Raw genomic sequence first — 14,300 nt, forward strand, 5'->3', positions numbered from 1 at the left:
AATGAACTTACCATGCAAATCCAGTGAGCCCAAGTGGCACAAGGAATGAATAGACAGTAGTGGATGCTATGGTCCCCTGGTCAGGGTGGCTCACAGCAGAGTTTCACTTTGGGAATTGAATTCCCATCCTAGGGGAATCCAGGTGACTGGTTAGTGTGGGGGTAAGACAGGCTGGGACCTTGGACCTGGGTCCTGGAACCCTCTGCTGTAGTGTTTGCACCAGGACAAACATTTCCTCAAGCATCAACAAAATAAAACTACTTGTTATTGCTGTTCAGTCATGTCTGACTCTGCGACCCCACAGACTGCAGCACCCTAAGCGTCTCTGTCCTTCACTGTCTCCTGGAGTTTTCTCAGACTAATGTCCATTGAGTCAGTGATGCCATCCAACCATCTCATCCTCTGTTGTCCACTTCTCCTTTTGCCTTCAATCTCTCCCAGAATCAGGGTCTTTTCCAATGAGTCAGCTCTTCATATCAGGTGGCCAACGTACTGGAGTTTCAGCTTCAACATCAGTCCTTCCAATGAATATTTCTTTAGGATTGACTGGTTTGATCTCCTTGCAGGCCAAGGGACTATCGAGTCTTCTTCAGCACCACAATTTGAAAGCATCAATTCTTCAGCACTCAGCCTTCTTTATGATCCAACTCTTATATCCATACATGACTACTGCAAAAATCATAGCTTTGGCTATATGGACTTTTGTTGGCAAAGTGATGTCTCTGCTTTTTAATACATCATCTAAGTTGGTCATAGCTTTCCTTCCAAGGAGCAAGTGTCTTAAATTCATGGCAGCAGTCATCATCCACAGTGATTTTGGAATCCAAGAAAAGAAAATCCGTCACGGTTTGCATTTCCCCCCCTTATATTTGCCATGAAATGATGGGGCTGGATGCCATGATCTTATTTTTTTGAATGTTGAGTTTTAAGCCAACTTTTCCACTCTCCTCTTTCATCTTCATCAAGAGACTCTTTAGCTCCTCTTCACTTTCTGCCATTAGAGTGGTATCATCTGCATATCTGAGGTTGTCGATATTTTTCCTGACAATCTTGACTGTAGCTTGTGATTCATCCAGCCTAGCATTTTGCATGATGTACTCTGTATAGAAGTTAAACGAGCAGTGACAATGTACTGCCTTGTACTCCTTTCCCAATTCTGAACCAGTCAGTTGCTCCATATCCAGTTCTAACTGTTGCTTCTTGACTTGAATACAGGTTTCTCAGGAGACAGGCAAGGTGGTCTGGTACTCCCATCTCCTTAAGAATTTGCCACGGTTTGTTGTGATTCGCACAGTCAAAGGCTTTAGCATAGTCAACGAAGCAGAAGTAGGTGTTTTTCTGGAATTCCCTTGCTTTCTCCATGATCCAACAAATGTAAAGGACTTAAAATAACTATGTGCGTGCATAATTGGGGCAAATGATGAACAAGATACAAAAATACCAAAAACACAGCTACCACTTCTGAGGAGCCAGGAGGAAAAGCAGGTACTGAGCATGCCCCTGAGCAGAGCACCACCAAGGGAACAGGCAGATTACCTAAGCCACCCCTCTGGTCCAACCTGTGGACCACCCCTACACTCACCCCAGGTAAAGAGCCTGCTTGCCCTGCTCAGTGAGCAAGCAAGGGAACATCTTGTTCTCACTCATTCCTGCTGCATATGAGTCCCAGTAAAGCCTTACCTGAATTTGTGGTCTGGCCTCTTATCAATTCATTTTGATGAAGGAGGTCAAGAATCCTGGCCAGTAACAGAGGTACAAAGGCCTGTTTCCTGAGCTCAATTCTGGGCAGCACTGAAAAGCCTATCTAGTTCCAGCCCTTTGTGGTTTGTCAGTGGCTTCCCGCATGAGGTAGTTCCCAAGGGCATTTCCCAAACTCTCCTGTTCACTAGTCTCGGCAATGGAGTCTATTTCCCGGGGAATCAAACTGAGATGATGCTATTTGAGGTGTGAATGAACCATAATTCGTCCAACCATATCCCTGTCAATGGCATTCACTTTGTCTCCTATTTTTCCAATATACAGTTAAAATCTTGCAAATATAGCTCTATGTACATATGTATTCCTTTATTACTCCAAGTTAGATTGGCAGGAATGGGATTGCTGGATTAAAGAGCATATATTGATTTAATTTTACTAGGTATTACCAGGTTGCTTTGCAAAAATGCCACAACCATTCACATTTCATCAACAACCTTCAGAGAAACCCTTTCCCTGCATCTTTGCCAACAATACACAATAACACTTATTTTTTAAATCAATCTGATGGTTATAAAGTGAAATACTATTTCATCTTTATTTTTATAATTAATACATTTACTAATTACAAGTTTGAGCACTTTTTAAAAAGCAAATATTTTAAAAGGCAATTTATTTGGCTGCATTGGGTCTCAGTTGCAGCACACGGGCTCCTTGAATCATGCAAGATCTTTCCATGTGGCACACGGACTCAGTAGTTGCAGTGTGTGGGCTTAGTTGCCTTGCGGCACGTGGGATCTTAGCTTCCTGCCCAGGGATCAAACCTGTGTTCCCTGCATTGGAAGGCAGATTCTTAAGCACTGGACTACCAGGGAAGTCCCGTGCACATTTCAATGTTGGTCATTTAAATTTGTTGCTCTATAAATTGCTGTGTTGGTTGGGTTAGTTTCAGCTGCTTACAGCAGAAAACCTCCCCAAATAACAGAAGCTTAAACTGGATGGAAGCTTATGTGTCTCCTGTAAAAGGATTCTGGAAGTTGGAAGTACAGGGTTGGTATCATGGCTTTGCTAACTTTTCAGTATCTTCCAGGGCTCTGTTTTGCTCTCTCCACAATGGCTGTGGTCCTCAGCCCCTGTTCCAAAATAGCTGCTGACGCACCAAACATTCATATTCTCATTCTAAGCAGCAGGAGAGAGGCAGGCACAAAAGGGGACACATACCCTCCCTTTAAGGAGATTTCCTGGACATAACACACAATTCACCTGTTTGCATGTATTGATTCAGAACTCAGTCCAGTGGCTACACATTGTTGCAAGGAAGGTTGGGAAATTGAGTTTTTGAGTTACCACCTTGAATAAAATCAGAATTTCATTACTGAGAAAGATGGAGATTGAGGGAATGGTAATTGGAGTAAGCAACCAGAAGTGTCTGCTGTAATTGCCTTCTTTTTGCCAATATTTTTCCACTTGTCCTTTTGCCTTTTTTTCATGTCAATACTGTATTAGGTTGAACTATATGAAATTTGTTAATATTTTTCTGTTTTGACCAATGAAAACAGCAAGTTCATATGATTCACCTTAGTAGATATGAACCCTTTGCCTTTTTAGCATGGCAAAACTTTTTTTGCCACAGTTGATATTTGTATACCAGATGTGTTTGTGGTCCTTTTTGCCAATCAAAAGTTTTAAATTTCTGTATCATCAGATGTGACTTTGTTGTAGCTTCTGGGTTGCCTGTTTTGGCAGATAAATTTTCATGTAGATTTAATCTCTATTAAATCTAGTACTTTATTAATACTAAGATTAATCTCTATTAATCTTAGTATTTTCTTCTAAGATTTGCATTGTATTACTATTTTACAGTTAAATCTTTCATTGTTCTGGAATTAATTTTTGTGTATGATATAAAATAAGGTCCAATTTGATAGTCCTCATCTGGATGGCCAACTGTGCCAGAACCATTTATTAAGTAGTTCATCCTTTTCCTGCTGGGTTGAAATACCATCTTTGGTGAACATTAAAGGCATATGCACAATGGGATCTATTTGGAAATGTTTTCGGTAACATGAACTTTTAAACTTTATGACTTATTTGAAATAAATGAGCTTCCTGCCCGCCCTTTCTGCCTCTTCAAAGGTGGCTGGTGTGTGACTGGTGATGCTCTGGAGAAGGTCAAATACAAGGCAAGTGGCCAGCTTCTTAAGTCATCCACGTCTTTCTTTTTTCATAACCTGATTTAAATCCTTGGCCTGTGTCATAGATAGTTTTGCAACAGGCCAACATCAGTTTGTGTGATGAATGGCCCATTGATTCACGTTCAAGTGAACCACACTCTAGCTTCCTTGCAGTGCACCCCAGCAGCCGCCCGGGGCTCCACTGTTAAAGGGTACATGGATCTTGTCAGTGCGTAGAGTGCTGCCTAAACTGCAGCAGTGGTGGTGAGCACCAGCTTCTTCCACTGTCAGCACAGCCACCTGAGACAGGCTCTGTTGCTATGATCTCCATTGTACAGATGAGGAAACTGAGACTTTAGATCACCCAGAGGCAGAACTGGATGTCTAACCACAGAGCCTGGGCAGTTAACAGGGCAGTAGCCTGTTTCGCCTACTCACCGCAGTGTGAAGACAGACAGACAGCAGGGACCCAGGCCCTGGTCTGAACTCAGGTCAGGCTGCCATGTGGCAAAAGAAGGGCCAGAAGGTTTACATGGCCCTGAAGGAGACATTGACCTGGCTTCTTGCATCTGCTCTGTGGTGTGGAAGAGAGGTGGGAGAGGAAAAGAAATGGTGCCCATGGATACGCTTAGCTCAGGCCTGCATCAAGTGTGAGAAGATGGTGGCCTGGACGTCTTGGGCTCCAGAGCATCAGACCACCCGCTCTTGTTCCTGTGCTGAGAAGCCACCCTGCCACGTGCTCCCCAACAACTCTCTGTCCCATTGGCAGACACTTCTTAGGGGGTCCTCCCGATGTTGCACATCTGGTGAGCAGGGGCACCCATAGTCTTTGACTCTGGACTATCTTTTCAGAGATGTTTATATAGTGAACAGTCTTGGAGGATGGACCTCGTGTTTTCCTCTATTGAGCAAGGGTAGATGTACTGTCCGGTACCACAGAGATGATTTCTCCCTCTGGGCAGGATTGCTTGAAGTCATTTTAAAAGAATGAGGATTGCTGAACTCAGGGTTCCTCAAAAGTGTTAGTCACTCAGTTGTGTCCAACTCTTTGTGACCCCCATGGATGGTAGCCCTTCAGGCAAGAATACTGGAGTGGGTTGCCATTTCCTTCTCCAGGGGATCTTCCTGACCCAGGGATTGAACCTGGGTCTCCTGCATTGCAGGTAGATTCTTTACCATCTGAGCCACCACAGAAGCTCTCAGCTGTGACGTAAATCCACCAGATGCAAAGAAGCCAACTATACCTGCCTTGGCATCACTTCATGGAATTTGTGAGTTGAATTCAACAGTGGGTTGAATCATGTGCCTGCAAAAGACATATTCAAGTCCTAACCCCAAGTACCTGTGAATGTGACCTTATTTGGAAATAGGATCTTGTGAGATCACATCAGATCAGTCACTCAGTCGTGTCCGACTCTTTGCGACCCCATGAATTGCAGCATGCCAGGCCTCCCTGTACATCACCAACTCCCGGAGTTCACTCAGACTCACGTCCATCGAGTCAGTGATACCATCCAACCATCTCATCCTCTGTCGTCCCCTTCTCCTCTTGCCCCCAATCCCTCCTAGCATCAGAGTCTTTTCCAATGAGTCAACTCTGCACGAGGTGGCCAAAGTACTGCAGTTTCAGCTTTAGCATCATTCCTTCCAAAGAAATCCCAGGGCTGATCTCCTTCAGAATGGACTGGTTGGATCTCCTTGCAGTCCAAGGGACTCTCAAGAGTCTTCTCCAACACCACAGTTCAAAAGCGTCAATTCTTCAGCACTCAGCCTTCTTTACAGTCCAACTCTCACATCCATACATGACCACAGGAAAAACCATAGCCTTGACTAGACGAACTTTTGTTGGCAAAATAATGTCTCTGCTTTTGAATATGCTATCTAGGTTGGTCATAACTTTCCTTCCAAGGAGTAAGCGTCTTTTAATTTCATGGCTGCAGTCACCATCTGTAGTGATTTTGGAGCCCAGAAAAATAAAGTCTGACACTGTTTCCACTGTTTCCCCACCTATTTCCCATGAAGTGATGGGACCGGATGCCATGATCTTCGTTTTCTGAATGTTGAACTTTAAGCCAACTTTTTCACTCTCCACTTTCACTTTCATCAAGAGGATTTTTAGTTCCTCTTCACTTTCTGCCATGGTCTTTGTAGATGTGATCAATTTAAAATGGGGTCATACGGGATTAGGGTGGGCCCTAATTCCAATGACTGGTGTCCATATGAAGAGAGCCATGGAGGAGATGCAAAGGAAGAAAGCCACGTGAAGACAGAGACAGAAATTGGTGTGACGCCACTCCAAGCCAAGGAGTAGCCAGTGAACTCCAGATGCTAGGATGCAGGCATTGAGCAGATTATTCCTGAGAGCCTCCAGCAGGACTCAACCCTGCTGATCCCTTGATTTTGGACCTGTGGCTCCAGAACTGTGAGAGAACTAATTTGTTGTTTTAAGCCACAAAGTTGGTGGTGATTTGTTGGGGCAGCCCTGGGAAACCAACACAGGAGAGCAAGAGGAAACAGTGCCGATAAGGAGTTTATGGTGCCACTGCACTGTGAGGAGCACAGCCCCTTTCCTCTGATCCAGGCTTGTGTCTTCGGGGAGCATCTATGTATTGTGGCAGTCTGCTTGTTAGCTTGCAAGTAGGGTGAAATCTCAGACTCTTTGTACATCTGGACAGTTTTTGTTAGGATGGGATGATGGAAGAGACAGAGCTCTCTGAAGACAGAGGACCAGGGCTTCTGAGGGCTGGGTGAGGGGACATGCAGAGGCTCCCTGGGGCCTGGTGAATGCTTTCCTCCAAATGGGTGAGGGGTGATGGAGTAAGGGCCCCCACTGTTCTACCTGTTGATGAATGTTTAGAGGCTGAGCAGTGAGGGGTAGGGGAGGAAGAAGCAGCTGGAATGGCACTCTGCCTGTTGCTGACTCTCCTCTGGGAGTGAGGAGGATGGGAGGGGATCACAACACTGGAGCAGCTCCAGCCCCACGTCAGTGTGGTTATGACTGCTGAGTCAAGGAGTCTGCAAAACTGAATACAATAAGAGGGAACTTGCTACTCGGTGTTGAGCTTTGGGTGGACTCAAAACAAGTTCCTTTAGCTGATCCTAGTCCAGTATTGGCCACTTGAACCTCAAAGTAAATGCAAAACCTTGTTAACTATACAGATTACTCTGTCCCTTTCTGCCCCCAACACCTCTCACTCTCTCCATTCTGACCTCAGCCACTTTAAGGAAAAAGCTGGGTATTCTGGGGAGCTTCACAGAAGAGAGGAACTCAAATTTTTATGGCTCTATGGGATAAAGATGCTCAGGTCATCATACCTGATCTTGTGGGGTAAGGAGGTGCACATATTCCACTGATGGGATTTGGAGTCTTCCTCATTGAGGAAAATGGCTGCCCTGGTGTGGCTCTGCCAACTGCCTTAAATTTAACTGATGCTGGAGGTGGCATCCCTTGCCAGACATCCCTAACCATGATTTGATGGATGTTCCTCTTCACCTTTGTCTCCTTTGTCTACGTTAACAGTGAATGATGGCCCAGCTACTGCATTTCTGGGCAGTCATAGGTTAACTCAGCAGGCCTGGGTTGCCCAAACTCTGCACATTCCAAAGGTCTTCGGAATTGGCCCTTGACCAGCTCCTGGGGGTAACCTCTCAGCTCCTTGAATAACCTACCTAAAAAGAGTGTCTTTGATTACCAGGGACCTGGGGCCACACCTGACAGAGTTAGCAGTGTGATTTATGGTGGGGGCTTGGGCCATGTTTTATCAGTTTGACCCCTGGCAGGTGGAGACAAGTGACTAAGGTAGGTCACATGGACACTCCATACCTATGTAGCTGGCCCTCAATAAGAAAAAAATAGACACCATGGTTCAGGTGAACTTCCCTGGTTGACAATACTTTGCACATGTTGTCGCTTTTCATTGCCAGGGAGAATAAAGCACTGTCCATATGATTCTACTGGGGGAGGACTGACTTCACTGCCATGGTGAAGCTTATACCTGGTTTCTCCTGGCCTCTACCTTATGTGCCTTTTCCTTTGCTGAGTATAATCTATACCCCTTTGCTAAAAAAAAAAAAAAAAAAATGTAACTATCACAGCTTTTCTGAGTCCTGTGAGTCCATCTAGCTAATCATTGAAACTGAGGGTGGTTTTGAGGATACCCTGGCTCAATACTCCACACTAACCATGTCTGGATATCTTCCCTAAACACTCATTTGGTGGAGTAGACAAATGCCACCCAGCTGGGGTGGGGACAAATAGGACACATAAGACAGATGGCCTGAGGCCAGTAATCTCTCCAAAACAAGGGGTCATTCAGTTATTCAAATGCAGCTTGGACCTGGAGGACAGCTTGGAGGCTCTGCCCACTGTGTCCCGACTGACAGAGGTTTCACTAGGATTGCTGCTAACAGTAGTAAACATATTTCTCTTTAAGGACACCATGCATGCCTCGGAATCCCACTTCTTATGTGGAAGCCAGGCATTGACTTGTATCTCTTCCCCAAACACAGGCACTTGCACCCTAGAGCTGTTCATAGAAGAACTCAAGGGAACACCACCAGTAGATCTTGTGGCCCTCCAATGACTTCAGAAATCTTTTCCAATGAGATGACCCTAGGTTTCTGAGGGAAGCTTCCTTGATGGTTATTCAAGTAGCCTGCAGGCAGTTTTCCATATAAAAAGTATATACCAAAAAAGGGTTGGTACAGTATTTGCACTGACTTTAGCTAAAATGATCAGTGATGCCACCTTGGCCTTGAAAGTGTTCTGCCTCAATGTTGGTGTGACTGGAATGGCTTCATCTCATTAGGTCAGTTCAGATCAGTCTCTCAGTCGTGTCTGACTCTTTGCTGTTGCTGCTGCTGCTAAGTTGCTTCAGTCGTGTCCAACTCTGTGCGACCCCATGAATCGCAGCACGCCAGGCCTCCCTGTCCATCACCAACTCCCGGAGTTCATTCAAACTCAAGTCCATCGAGTTGGTGATGCCATCCAGCCATCTCATCCTCTGTTGTCCGCTTCTCCTCCTGCCCCCAATCCCTCCCAGTATCGGAGTATTTTCCAATGAGTCAACTCTTCACATGAGGTGGCCAAAGTACTGGAGCTTCAGCTTTAGCATCAGTCCTTCCGAAGAAACCCCAGGACTGATCTCCTTCAGAATGGACTGGTTGGATCTCCTTGTAGTCCAAGGGACTCTCAAGAGTCTTCTCCAACACCACAGTTCAAAAGCATCAATTCTTCGGGGCTCAGCTTTTTTCACAGTCCAACTCTCACATCCATACATGACCACTGGAAAAACCATAGTCTTGACTAAATGGATCTTTGTTGGCAAAGTAATGTCTCTGCTTTTGAATATGCTATCTAGGTTGGTCATAATTTTCTTTCAAGGAGTAAGTGTCTTTTAATTTCATGGCTGCAATCACCATCTTCAGTGATTTTGGAGCCCAGAAAAGTAAAGTCTGACACTGTTTCCACTGTTTCCCCATCTATTTCCCGTGAAGTGATGGGACCAGATGCCATGATCTTAGTTTTCTGAATATTGAGCTTTAAGTCAACTTTTTTACTCTCCTCTTTCACTTTCATCAAGAGGCTTTTTAGTTCCTTTTCACTTTCTGCCATAAGGGTGGTGTCATCTGCATATCTGAGGTTATTGATATTTCTCCCGGCAATCTTGATTCCAGCTTCTTCCAGCCCAGCGTTTCTCATGATGTACTCTGCATAGAAATTAAATAAGCAGGGTGACAATATACAGCCTTGACGAACTCCTTTTCCTATTTGGAACCAGTCTTTTCTTCCATGTCCAGTTCTAACTGTTGCTTCCTGACCTGCATACAAGTTTCTCAAAGAGGCGGGTCAGGTGGTCTGGTATTCCCACCTCTTTCAGAATTTTCCACAGTTTATTGTGATCCACACAGTCAAAAGCTTTGGCATAGTCAATAAAGCAGAAATAGATGTTTTTCTGGAACTCTCTTGCTTTTTCCATGGTCCAGCAGATATTGGAGATTTGATCTCTGGTTCCTCTGCCTTTTCTAAAACCAGCTTGAACATCTGGAAGTTCATGGTTCACATATTGCTGAAGCCTGGCTTGGAGAATTTTGAGCATTACTTTACTAGCATGTGAGATGAGTGCAATTGTGCGGTAGTTTGAGCATTCTTTAGCATTGCCTTTCTTTGGGATTGGGATGAAAATTGACCTTTTCCAGTTCTGTGGCCACTGCTGAGTTTTCCAAATTTGCTGGCATATTGAGTGCAGCACTTTCACAGCATCATCTTTCAGGATTTGAAATAGCTCAACTGGAATTCCATCACCTCCACTAGCTTTGTTCGTAGTTCTAAGGCCCACTTGACTTCACATTCCAGGATGTCTGGCTGTAGGTGAATGATCACACCATCGTGATTATCTGGGTCATGAAGATCTTTTTTGTACAGTTCTTCTGTGTATTCTTGCCACCTCTTCTTAATATCTTCTGCTTCTGTTAGGTCCATACCATTTCTGTCCTTTATCGAGCCCATCTTTGCATGAAATATTCCCTTGGTATCTCTAATCTTCTTGGAGAGGTCTCTAGTCTTTCCCATTCTGTTGTTTTACTCTATTTCTTTGCATTGATTGCTGAGGAAGGCTTTTTTTAAAATCTCTCCTTGCTGTTCTTTGGAACTCTGCATTCAGATGCTTATATCTTTCCTTTTCTCCTTTGCTTTTCACTTATCTTCTTTTCACAGCTATTTGTAAGGCCTCCCCAAACAGCCATTTTGCTTTTTTGCATTTCTTTTCCATGGGGATGGTCTTGATCCCTGTCTCCCGTACAATGTCATGAACATCAGTCCATAGTTCATCAGGCACTCTATCTATCAGATCTAGGCCCTTAAATCTATTTCTCACTTCCACTGTATAATCATAAGGGATTTGATTTAGGTCATATCTGAATGCTCTAGTGGTTTTCCCTACTTGCTTCAATTTAAATCTGAATTTGGCAACAAGGAGTTCATGATCTGAGTCACAGTCAGCTCCCAGTCTTGTTTTTGCTGACTGTATAGAGCTTCTTCATCTTTGGCTGCAAAGAATATAATCAATCTGATTTTAGTGTTGACCATCTGCTGATGTCCATGTGCAGAGTCTTCTCTTGTGTTGTTGGAAGAAGGCGTTTGCTATGACCAGTGTGTTCTCTTGGCAAACTCTATTAGCCTTTGCCCTGTTTCATTCCATATTCCAAGGCCAAATTTTCCTGTTACCCCAGGTATCTCTTGACTTCCTACCTTTGCATTCCAGTCCCCTATAATGAAAAGGACATCTTTTTGGGGTGTCAGTTTTAAAAGATCTTGTAGGTCTTCATAGAACCATTCAACTTCAGCTTCTTCAGCATTACTGGTTGGGGCATAGGCTTGGATTACTGTGATACTGAATGATTTGCCTTGGAAACGAACAGAGATCATTCTGTCGTTTTTGAGACTCCCTCCAAGTACTGCATTTCAGACTCTTTTGTTGACCATGATGGCTACTCCATTTCTTCTAAGGGATTCCTGCCCACAGTAGCAGATATAATGGTCATCTGAGTTCAATTCACCCATTCCAGTCCATTTTAGTTCACTGATCCCTAGAATGTCGATGTTCACTCTTGCCATCTCCTGTTTGACCACTTCCAATTTGCCTTGATTCATGGGCCTAACATTCGAGGTTCCTATGCAATATTGCTCTTTACAGCATAGGACCTTGCTTCTATCACCGGTCATATCCACAACTGGGTATTGTTTTTGCTTTGGCTCCATCTCTTCATTCTTTCTGGAATTATTTCTCCACTGATCTCCAGTGGCACATTGGGCACCTACTGACCTGGGGAGTTCCTCTTTCAGTATCCTATCATTTTGCCTTTTCATAGTGTTCAAGGGGTTCTCAGGGCAAGAATATTGAAGTGGTTTGCCATTCCCTTCTCCAGTGGACCACATTCCGTCACACCTCTCCACCATGACCTGTCTGTCTTGGGTGGCCCCACGGGCATGGCTTAGTTTCATTGAGTTAGACAAGACTGTGGTCCTAGTGTGATTAGATTGACTAGTTTTCTGTGATTATGGTTTCAGTGTGTCTGCCCTCTGATACCTGCTCGCAATACCTACCGTCTTACTTGGGTTTCTCTTACCTTGGACGTGGGGTATCTCTTCACAGCTGCTCCAGCATAGCGCAGCCACTGCTCCTTACCTTGGACAAGGGGTATCTCCTTATGGCCACCCCACCTGACCTTGTACATGGAGCAGCTCTGCTTGGCCCTCCTGCGCCCACGCAGCCACTGAATTCCAAGACCACCTCTGAAGTCTTGGGGTCAGATTTACTTTAGAACTCCAAAATTTTGATTTTAGACATGATTTTAGAAGCTTTTATTATATAAAACCCTGCTAGGATACAGAGGAGCATCTTGTTAACAAGCACATTTATATTTTTGCAGCAAATATGTGAATAGATCTACCAAGTGGGATTAAATGAGGGATATAAATATCCTCAGCTCAATGTAGTGAGCTCTTGTCCCCAATTTATTAATTTTTTTTTCATTTTTTGGAAACCTTTTTGGATTTTGAAATTGTTATCATAGTCTGTATTATCACAGTCATTTTACAGATGAGCAAACAGATGCAGAGAGGTGAAATAACTCGCCCAGGGTCACAGAGCTAAGGCCCAAATCAAGATTCACTCAGCCATCTGGCCCAGAGTACTAGGTTTGTTCAGATTTGTGACTTGCTGCCTTTGCAATGGCACAGTTGGTGACAGACCCATCTCTGGCCAGAAGACGTCCCCTGAGTCCCTTCCAGCTAAGAGTGAGCCCTCTGCCTTTGTTGCATGTGGGGGTCAGGTTGCAGGCCTCTCATCTGGCTGGCTTCTGGGGGATCTCTGCCCTCCCAGGAAGAACCAGCCAGGCCCGAGGGCTCAGGGCTCAGCAACCTGCAATTCTGTGCTGTGGGAGCCCCAAGCAGCCTTAGGCAGCCCCCACCTTTTGAAACATGCTTCCCAGACTCTGGCTTCCTTCCCTGGATTACAGACGGATGATGTTCCTACCACCAAGCTTGGGTCATTTGCTTTGCTCAGAGGCCATGTATTATTTACTTATACCACTGCTTGGGCTTTTCAGAAACTTAAAATTCCCTCACCCTATAGGACTTTTGCTTTGTGGCCCTGCTGGGGACAGTGGCAGTGAAAAGGGTGAGTAGATCTTTAATCCATATGGGAGCACAACCCTGGCTCCAGCTCCCCTACCAAGAGTTGCTCCTCCTCTGGTCAGGCCCTCTGTGGGATGGAAGAGTTTCCATCCTCCCCTGGGTGCCTGCAAGTGGTCCATGACTGCTCTCAATCAGACCATCCTCTGAGTTGTCTCCATTTATGATTATTTTTTTAAGATCTGGATGCCAGAATCGGCAAGATTATTGCTAAAGTACAACATGGCAACAACTGGGGCTGAGATTAGATCTGATAGAGTGCCTGATGAACTATGGACTGAGGTTCATGACATTGTACAGGAGACAGGGATCAAGACCATCCCCATGGAAAAGAAATGCAAAAAAGTAAAATGGCTGTTTGGGGAGGCCTTACAAATAGCTGTGAAAAGAAGAGAAGCGAAAAGCAAAGGAGAAAAAGAAAGATATAAGCATCTGAATGCAGAGTTCCAAAGAATAGCAAGAAGAGACCAGAAAGCCTTCCTCAGTGATCAATGCAAAGAAATAGAGGAAAACAACAGAATGGGAAAGACTAGAGATCTCTTCAAGAAAATTAGAGATACCAAGGGAATATTTCACGCAAATATAGGCTCGATAAAGGACAGAAATGGTATGGACCTAACAGAAGCAGAAGATATTAAGAAGAGGTGGCAAGAATACACAGAAGAACTGTACAAAAAAGATCTTCATGACCCAGATAATCACGATGGTGTGATCATTCACCTAGAGCCAGACATCCTGGAATGTGAAGTCAAGTGGACCTTAGAACTACGAACAAAGCTAGTGGAGGTAATGGAATTCCAGCTGAGCTATTTCAAATCCTGAAAGATGATGCTGTGAAAGTGCTGCACTCAATATGCCAGCAAATTTGGAAAACTCAGCAGTGGCCACAGGACTGGAAAAGGTCAGTTTTCATTCCAATCCCAAAGAAAGGCAATGCCAAAGAATGCTCAAACTACTGTACAATTGCACTCATCTCACACGCTAGTAAAGTAATGCTCAAAATTCTCCAAGCCAGGCTTCAGCAATATGTGAACCATGAACTTCCAGATGTTCAAGCTGGTTTTAGAAAAGGCAGAGGAACCAGAGATCAAATTGCCAACGTCTGCTGGATCATCGAAAAGGCAAGAGAGTTCTAGAAAAGCATCTATTTCTGCTTTATTGACTATGACAAAGCCTTTGACTGTGTGGATCACAATAAACTGTGAAAAATTCTGAAAGACGTGGGAGTACCAGACCAC

Source organism: Bos grunniens, chromosome 21 (assembly GCF_055505025.1).
Source record: "Bos grunniens cultivar Pamir isolate PY7600 chromosome 21, Bosgru_T2T1.0, whole genome shotgun sequence".
Classification (NCBI taxonomy): domain Eukaryota; kingdom Metazoa; phylum Chordata; class Mammalia; order Artiodactyla; family Bovidae; genus Bos; species Bos grunniens.